We start from the raw sequence: 8699 nt of genomic DNA on the forward strand, positions 1-8699 counted from the left end.
AAATTCGGGGGAACGAAATTAATTTCGTGGGAATGTTTTTCGTTCAAACGAAATTCATTTCATATCAAATTTTTATTTCGTGGGAACGACTTTGATGATCGTATGTCTTAGGCATATTTCCTAAGGAATCATGATATAGAATTGAAGAGAATAAGAATTAAGAATATACCGGTATTCATTATTATTATAAAGAGTTACCCTCCTGGATGATACTTTTAAAATACCGAACCAATAGGTTAGGCATTTTAAAAGTATGTGATGTTGTACAAATGAAGGTAAAATTGAAAAGTAGAAATTAGGGGTGATGTTTGATTTCACTGAATGATATTACATTTTTTATGTCAAATTATATTGCGATATTTTGTCCCTGAATGATGCTGACTGACCTGCCAGTTATTTCAAATTTACTTCGCTGATTGTACATACTGATATTTTTTATCAAATATGGCTTTTATCGAAAAAAAAGTTATCATAAGGAAATTTCAACACTTAACTAATTCACTTGAGATGATAAAGTACACTTCACTTTGTCTATTACAACCGTATTTAAAGGATTCCACCTCGATTCCATATATGGTTATACCGGAACTGCAATCGCTATCATAAGACAGGAGGTCCATGGGAAACACCACTCACCTGAGCAACAATAGCCATATTAAAATCAGCTCATCTACCGTACAAAATATGAGGACAATGTAGTAGAATAGATTCTGTATACCAAAATTCTCAGCCCTCCTCCTCCCCCGATATGCTTATATCATCGAGCAACTTTTTAACAGGGTTATTTTATAGAACACACTACCTGAGAAGGCTTTCACACAAGTTTAAGTTTTTTCTTGCCAAATGGTTTCTGAGAAGATTTTAAAAAGATTTTTCTTCATATTCCAATGTTAAAATTCGACCCCCCCCTTTGGGGCCCTACCTTTCCTCCGAGGATCATGATTTGAATAAACTTGAACCTACATTGTACCCTACCCGAGGATGCTTTCACGCAGTTAGGCCTACAGCTTTTCTGGCAGATCGTTTTCTGAGAAGAAAATTTTAAAAGATTTTTCTTTAGATATTTCATTGTAAAAATTTGACCCACCATTGTGACCACACCCTAACCCCGGATATCATGATTTGAACAAACTTGAACCTACACAACCTGACAATGCTTCCACATAGGTTTCAGCTTTTCTGGCCAATTAGTTTTGAGAAGATTTTGAAAAATGTCAACAAATTTTCAATAATTCTTAATTATCTCCCCTCGAAAAAACTTTTTTTTTCATTCATTTTTACAAACTGGAATTATCTTTACACAATGATTCTTTGTGTCAAATTTGGTTGAAATTAGCTCTGTGGATCTGGAGAAGATGTCGAAAATATACAGAGTTTACAAACAGACAGACAGACGGACAAAAAGGGACCAGAAAAACTCTCTTGAACTTTCAGCTAAGGTGAGCTAAAAATGCATGAGATACACATCTTCAAGTACCGTTCAAGTCATATTGACGAATTTTCTGAAATCAGAAAAAAACGAAAGCCCATTAGAATAATAACATTCATATATTAAAATAAAAGCTACCATAATGCGAAAAAAGGTCGTAATATCTCATTTTAAGAGGAGTTATATAAAGTTTAGTTTAATAAATATTTTATTCAAAAATATACATATAAGTATATAAATGAATCTGGATTGAACAGCAGGCAATACTAGCCTATATTAGTTCTCTCCATCTGAGATCAAGGTATAAATATTTATAATACTAATAGTATATACTTTTCAAAGATTTACATGGACATTTACTAACTTATAAAGAATATAGTAATAAAGGATTTAGATAAATAACAATATAATGATAGACAAAAGAACAAAAGAGAAAATAGATAGATATATATATATATATATATATATATATGCACATATATAGTACTAGTTATAGTATAATAGGCTCAGTAATTAGTATATGTAAAGTACATTTAACACAGTGTTACTCATTGTTAATTTACATTTTAAAATCTTTTACTGTTTTTTATAAATTGATGAACTTGGTCAAAAAATGATAAATTTTCTGCTAGAGATAAGCAATCATATCCATGTAATAAAATACTAATATCTATTGGTATGTCATGATCACTCATGTATCTAAACAGAGAGTTTCTCTGAGTATTATAAAATTGACAATGAAAGAAAAATGAAATGAATCTTCATAGGAGTACCCACATCTTAAACATTTTGATGATTCAACTAAATTATGATTATACAAGTCTGCATTAAGGTTACTTGAAAAATTTCTTAACTGACAATGAAGTATATTTAAATTTCTTTGTCCATGGTTGTATAATTTGGATTTTATTTTATCTACAGGGTTATTGTTTTGCAAGCCTTGCTTAAATTTGCCTATACTTGTTGCAGATTTTAAACTGTTTGGCAAAGTGTTCCATAATTTAACTGTTGAGGGTAAAAAACTATTATAATATGCAACAGTTCTGGTAATAGGAATGAAATTATTATTACGTAATGAATAATTGTGTGAGACTGGGAGACACTGTTCAACCATATCATACAAATATTTGGGTGTATAATTGTTAAGTTTTTTATATATGAGTGTAACTTTGTGTTTTTTCCTTCTATCGTTTACCGTTTCCCACCCTAATTCATTATATAAGTTTTGTCTTGAGGAAGTGCGCCTCAGTCCTGTAATGATGCGCCCAGCCTCTATTTGTACACTTTCTAAAAGATTGCTCTGTTCTTGTGTACAATTATCCCATACTACATCACCATACTCTAAAATAGGACGAATAAAGGAAATGTAAATTTTAGTTAAAGACTCCCTGTTTAATTTATATTTAAGAGTACGAAGAACATTTAAACGTTGACATGCTTTATCAAAAATGTTTGTAATATGTTCAGCCCAACAGGCATTTGATTGGAGAGTTAGTCCAAGATGACAGTGATTTTGCTTACAGTCTATATAGTTTATTGTATGACCAAAGGAGATATCTAGATGTGATTTATCTGACCGGGTGAAGTTAACATTTACAGTTTTGTTAGGGTTAAACTCCACCAGCCATTGTGTTGACCATTTTTTAATTTTTTCTAGATCATTTGTTAAAGATATTGCAGGTCCTATTGTATCAGAGTCTACAATTACAAAAAGAGAAGTATCATCTGCAAATAACCGAATTTGATTTTCAAGATTAAGAGTGATATCATTAATATATACCAAAAAAAGAATTAAATGGACCAAGTACAGAGCCCTGGGGAACACCAGCATTTATACTTTGTTTAGTAGAGAATATCCTTCTAACAATACTTTCTGTTCGCGGTGAGTAAGATAATTTTCAATCCAATCTAATATGTTCCCATAGATACCATTTTGTTTTAGCTTATATAATAGTCCCTTGTGCCAGACCTTGTCAAATGCTTTTGAAATATCACAAAATATAAACCTAACATCTTTTCCTTGGTCTAGATTGCTAATAATAGTATTATATATTTCCAAAAGTTGATTCACAGTAGAATCTCTAGGTTGAAAACCTGATTGGTTTTTAGATAAAAGATTATGCTCTAACAGGTAGTTGTAGAGGTATTTAAAAATGATTTTTTCCATAATTTTGCATAAAATACTAGTTAGAGCGATTGGTCTATAGTTTCCTGGCTCTTCAGGGTTACCTTTGTTTTTGTAAACTGGTGTGATATTGGAAACATTCCACACATGAGGGAGTTGTTTATTACTTAATGATGAATTGAACAATTTTTTAAGGGGTTTAATAATGGAAGGGATAATATTTTTAAGTATATGTGGAGAAATATCATCGGGTCCTGGAGGTTTAGATGGATTTATATTTCTTAGTTGATCTTCTACATCCTGGTCAGTGATGCAAAATATGTTCATAGAAAATGGGGGACCAGGTCCCTGGGGAGGGGTGGGGGGGGGGGGGGTAAAAGGGGTTCTGAACTATCATCAACTCGTGAAATATTTGCAAAATAATTGTTGAGTATATTAGCTTTGTCAATCGGATGAATAAAAATTCTACCATTAGATTTAATTGGAGGGGATTTAGTTTGTTTTTTTTTTTAGAAAATTTAGGTATTAACTTTACTACTTACACTAAAAAACAAACACAAACATCAAAATGCCTGACAGCCAGCCGTGGTTGCTGGACGCCTTTGATTTATTAAATATTGCTATCTATATAGACAAACTTGCAGAAAAACATCATGATGAACTAGCATATATAAATATATGAAAACTGCTAGTATACCAATATACATCAAAAATAAATATCAGAGTCATAAAAAATATCTCCCTTTACACAATGCATCAGGGCCGGCCAGGAAAAAAACTAGAGATAAAACGAAAAAAATCGCAGTATAAAAACTCTGGAAAACCTGTGTCTGTTGCCAGGTGCCGCTGGATGCAGGGGGGTTGTGAACAGACCTCACAACATATAAGGTATATATTTTACATAAAGATACTTAGTAATAAATTTTTTATTAAATTTTGTCTAACTCCTGACGCGCGGCGGCTAGAAGTGAATACCTGAATAACACCTGTCTAAAACCTGTTCTACTCTCCAATTCTATTGGCTACTAATGGACCCTTTCATAATAATGCACCGTTCCGTAAATACAACATTTTCCCGCTATTACTACCGAAACGCGGGAAAATACAAGTATTAACTTTACTACTTACATTAAAAAACAAACACAAACATCAAAATGCCTGACAGCCAGCCGTGGTCTAGAAAAAACAAAGATGGGGGTGAATACAACTGTACCATTATATCACAAATTCAACGACTTCGATACCAACAAACGTTTATCTATGGAATCTACTATATAGCCATCTTTGGCCGAATCAGTCTTCCACCTGCCATGTCTTTTCAAACATCTTTCATCCACGTTTGAACTTGCTGCCACAGTTGCCCCACCTGACCTAAGAGAATGAATTCCTATGTTTACATGCTCTCCTGCAACTGATTTTAACATAGACAAAAGATTGCTCCTAGCTGAAGTATAACTAAGCTTTTTTTTCTCGTATATTAATTTGCATACATTTTTTGACCTAAAAATTGGTCTAAATAAGAAAAAATCTTTGTCTTCAATAGTACCTAATAAATCTAAATATCTTAAGTACATCTTTACTGGACACGCAGAGGTTACACCATTTGCGATAAGCACCTCATTTCCCTGCCTGTATTGGTCAGTTTTTGATTTTTGAATGTTCAACACAATATATTCGTCATACACATGAACATCTTTAAATTTTAAAGAACTTACTTCATCAAATCTAAGAAAACCCGCAAAACAAAATAAAATCATTGTCAAATTTCTAACAATCAATAAGTCACTATCATCAATATATTTATCACACAATTCAATCAGAACATCCTTGGAAATCGGCTCTTTTTTATTGATAGCCCGACTAGCTTTACGCTTCGCTGCCTCCTGTAGAGATGTAACGTAAGAATTTTTTGTTGGATCCGTAAAACCCGCACATTCATGAGCCCACTTAATCGCATAAACAGCATTATTCACTGGATGTTGAGATGATCCGGTCTGGAGCAGATGCGTCAAGTATAGAGCCACGTGTATTGGACTTGCCGGTAATGCACTGTGTCCTTGCGCTTTAATGAAAACCTCCCATCTTCTATAAGCGTTGAAATAAGATCGGTTGGTATTATCACTTTTACTTGAAAGAATCCAGTCACTAAGAGAAGGACATAATTCTGATAAATAACTTCCAGGTTCAACGCCATGTTTTTCTGCAGTCTTCATAATTCTGTCCTGAAGTCCTATTCCTGTAAATATATTTCCAATATCAAAACTCTATTTTCAAAAAAATCATGTTAAATGCTAAATTCCTTTTCCCAAATATTCCATTGTTTCCCATTCCTCTACAAATTGCATGTACATTATGCATCTTGGAGTGTGTTTTTACATATGTATTAAAAGTTCCCTTCATATCAATTAACATCGCCCAAAAAGGAGCTGACTTCCACTCTGGAATTACCAAGATGCAATTGCATTTTTCTTTTTCAATTTTTCTTACCACCTTAGGAATCAACATTGGCGGGGGTACAACCCAATTTAAATGATCTGTCCATACCTGTGAAAATGCATCAATAGCACTCGATCCTCTACACCAGTGCTTAGAATTAAAACTTTTACACTTGCTGTTATTTAGATCTGCGAATCTATCGCATGTATGTGGCCCCCAGATATTGTCAAAATACTCAAACACACACTGTTTAACTGACCAGTCGTCACAATCCGACATTCTACTCAAACAGTCTGCCCTTACATTTTCTTCTCTAGGTACCCATTTACATTTTACCTTTATTTTTTGTTCGTCACAAAAAGTATGCACTGACATTGCAATGTCCTGTAGCTTTCTCGTTTTGCTACCCACCTTCAGAATGTGCTGTACATTCTTATTATCCGAATACACTTCAACTGACTTGCCTTCAACAATATCAACTGATTTTGTTAAAATTCTCTTTACCATCTCAAGCTCTCTCCAAGTAGAGCTTTGTTTATTCTCCCCTTCATTCCATACTCCATAACATTCCAACTCAGTTTTTTCAAAATCTGAACCCATAGTCAAATGACCACCAAACCCTGTGTCTGAGGCATCGCAATAAACAACAATAGAGCTAACATCCTCTTTTGTCAACTGACTTAATGTAGCACCAGATTCATTTATTCCATCCAGAGATGTAAACCAATGTTTGAGTTCATTCATAGCTTTTTTAGACAACACTATGCTAGAATTCCAACTGGAGCGATTCATAATACAATAATACAAATATCGTGTCCTTAGTCTAACTACACTACCGAACACTGTTTGCATTGAGATTATTTGTCCAACAACAGATGCAATATTTCTAACATCAAACCAGATAAGACCTGCTTCATAACTTTCGAAAACATTCGAAATACAAATTTTAAGCCTTTTTACCCTTGTTGCTGTGACCATAATTTTATTGATTTTTGTATTCCAGACCAACCCTAACCAGACTAACTCCTGTACTGGATCCCAGTGACTTTTGTCCTCCGCTATCAAAAAACCAAGCTTATCTAAATCTCCCTGAATTTCGGAACTTACCACCTTTGCTTCTTGGAATGTTGAAGCACCTCCAATGCCATCATCTAGATACAGGACAATTTTATAACCCTTTGTCCTCCAGAACTTTACAATTTCTCTCATTAACTTTGAAAAAATGTAACCAGCAGTACTAATACCAAATGGTAAAACTTTAAACACATAATATTTGTTATTCCATTTGAAACCTAAATACTCCTTGTCTAACTCATGCATCATAATGTGGTGATACGCACTTTTCAAATCAAATGAAAAAATAAAATCACCTGCTTCAAATACATTTTTTGACACTTCTGCATTTTCATACTTGTGCTTGTATTTAAACAAATGAGGATTGACATGTCTAGCGTCTAATACCAACCTCTGTTTTGCTTTTCCGTCAGCCACCGTTAAGGGATTAACCACCCTTGGCTTATCTTTTACCTCTTCTATACAACCTTTGTTTAACAGTTTTTCTATTTCTTGAGCTACAAACCTTTGATTCATTAATGCAGACCTGTTATTTTTTAACTCAATAGGCTCAGGTGTTGTAAACAATGGCATTTTATATCCGTTTTCTATCACGTCTAACACATACCTGTTTGTTCCAATCGAACGCCAGTGACCTAAATTTTCCCTTAAACGACCAACAGGTGAAATATTTTTAATGCATGACTGACTTTTGTTTGTATTGCCAATAGGCGTTTCATTATTGATCTGACTTATCAAATGATTTACTTCAGTAACAATTGTACTTATCTTGTCTCCATTTAGTTTCTCCGTACAATCCTTCCTCCAGTGGCCCCTCTTGTTACATCGATAACAATGCCCCGACTCCCAAGTTGTATTGTCAGCTGATGTCTGCGACCACGAAGGCTTCTGGTACGGCCTTGCTGAATCTCGGAAGTCCTTCCTTTTCTTCGCTTTAGCCTCTTTGACTTTTCTTTCAGCCCTTGTCTGCGCTTTGCTTATTTTCTTTTCGTCCTCGGAGTCCGAAGCAATTGGATTTTTTGTGTATTCGTCCACCGCCCTCCATCCGGCCTCAGAGGAATCTGCTAACTTAATTAACTTTTGTCTATTCTTTATAATGTCCAAACCTTCTGCAATATTCCTTTGGGTACTTTGAACTTCATTCTCCTTCAGGTTTTCATTTGCTTCTTGCATTTTTGCAAAGACTTTGACGTTATGCTTGTGTTGTTCTTCATTTCCACGTTTTTTGAATTTATATCCTTCTGAAATAACTTGTTCCATGCGCGCTTCTTGTTTTTCAGCAATAGCTTTCTGGTTTTCACTTATGTTGCGTTGCATGTCTGCCAGTCTATTATCTAAAAGTTCTGATATATTGCTGAGCATTCATTATTTGCAAAACGCACGGTTTCGTTTATCTGTCTTTGCAGGTTTTCGGCGTCCATTGCGTCTAACTCCTGACGCGCGGCGGCTAGAAGTGAATACCTGAATAACACCTGTCTAAAACCTGTTCTACTCTCCAATTCTATTGGCTACTAATGGACCCTTCCATAATAATGCACCGTTCCGTAAATACAACATTTTCCCGCTATTACTACCAAAACGCGGGAAAATACAATAATTGATTTAACTATTCGCCACCATTTTCGAGGAGGGATT

The 8699-nt window shown here is 34.3% G+C and overlaps 1 pseudogene; it reads right to left on the bottom strand.

Annotated features, from left to right (window-relative positions):
* Nucleotides 1-5081: 5081 nt before the first annotated feature.
* LOC128186514 (uncharacterized) lies at nt 5082-8632 on the bottom strand (annotated as a pseudogene).
* Nucleotides 8633-8699: the final 67 nt, after the last annotated feature.

The sequence above is a fragment of the Crassostrea angulata genome, chromosome 6 (assembly GCF_025612915.1).
Source record: "Crassostrea angulata isolate pt1a10 chromosome 6, ASM2561291v2, whole genome shotgun sequence".
NCBI classification, from domain to species: Eukaryota; Metazoa; Mollusca; class Bivalvia; order Ostreida; family Ostreidae; genus Magallana; species Magallana angulata.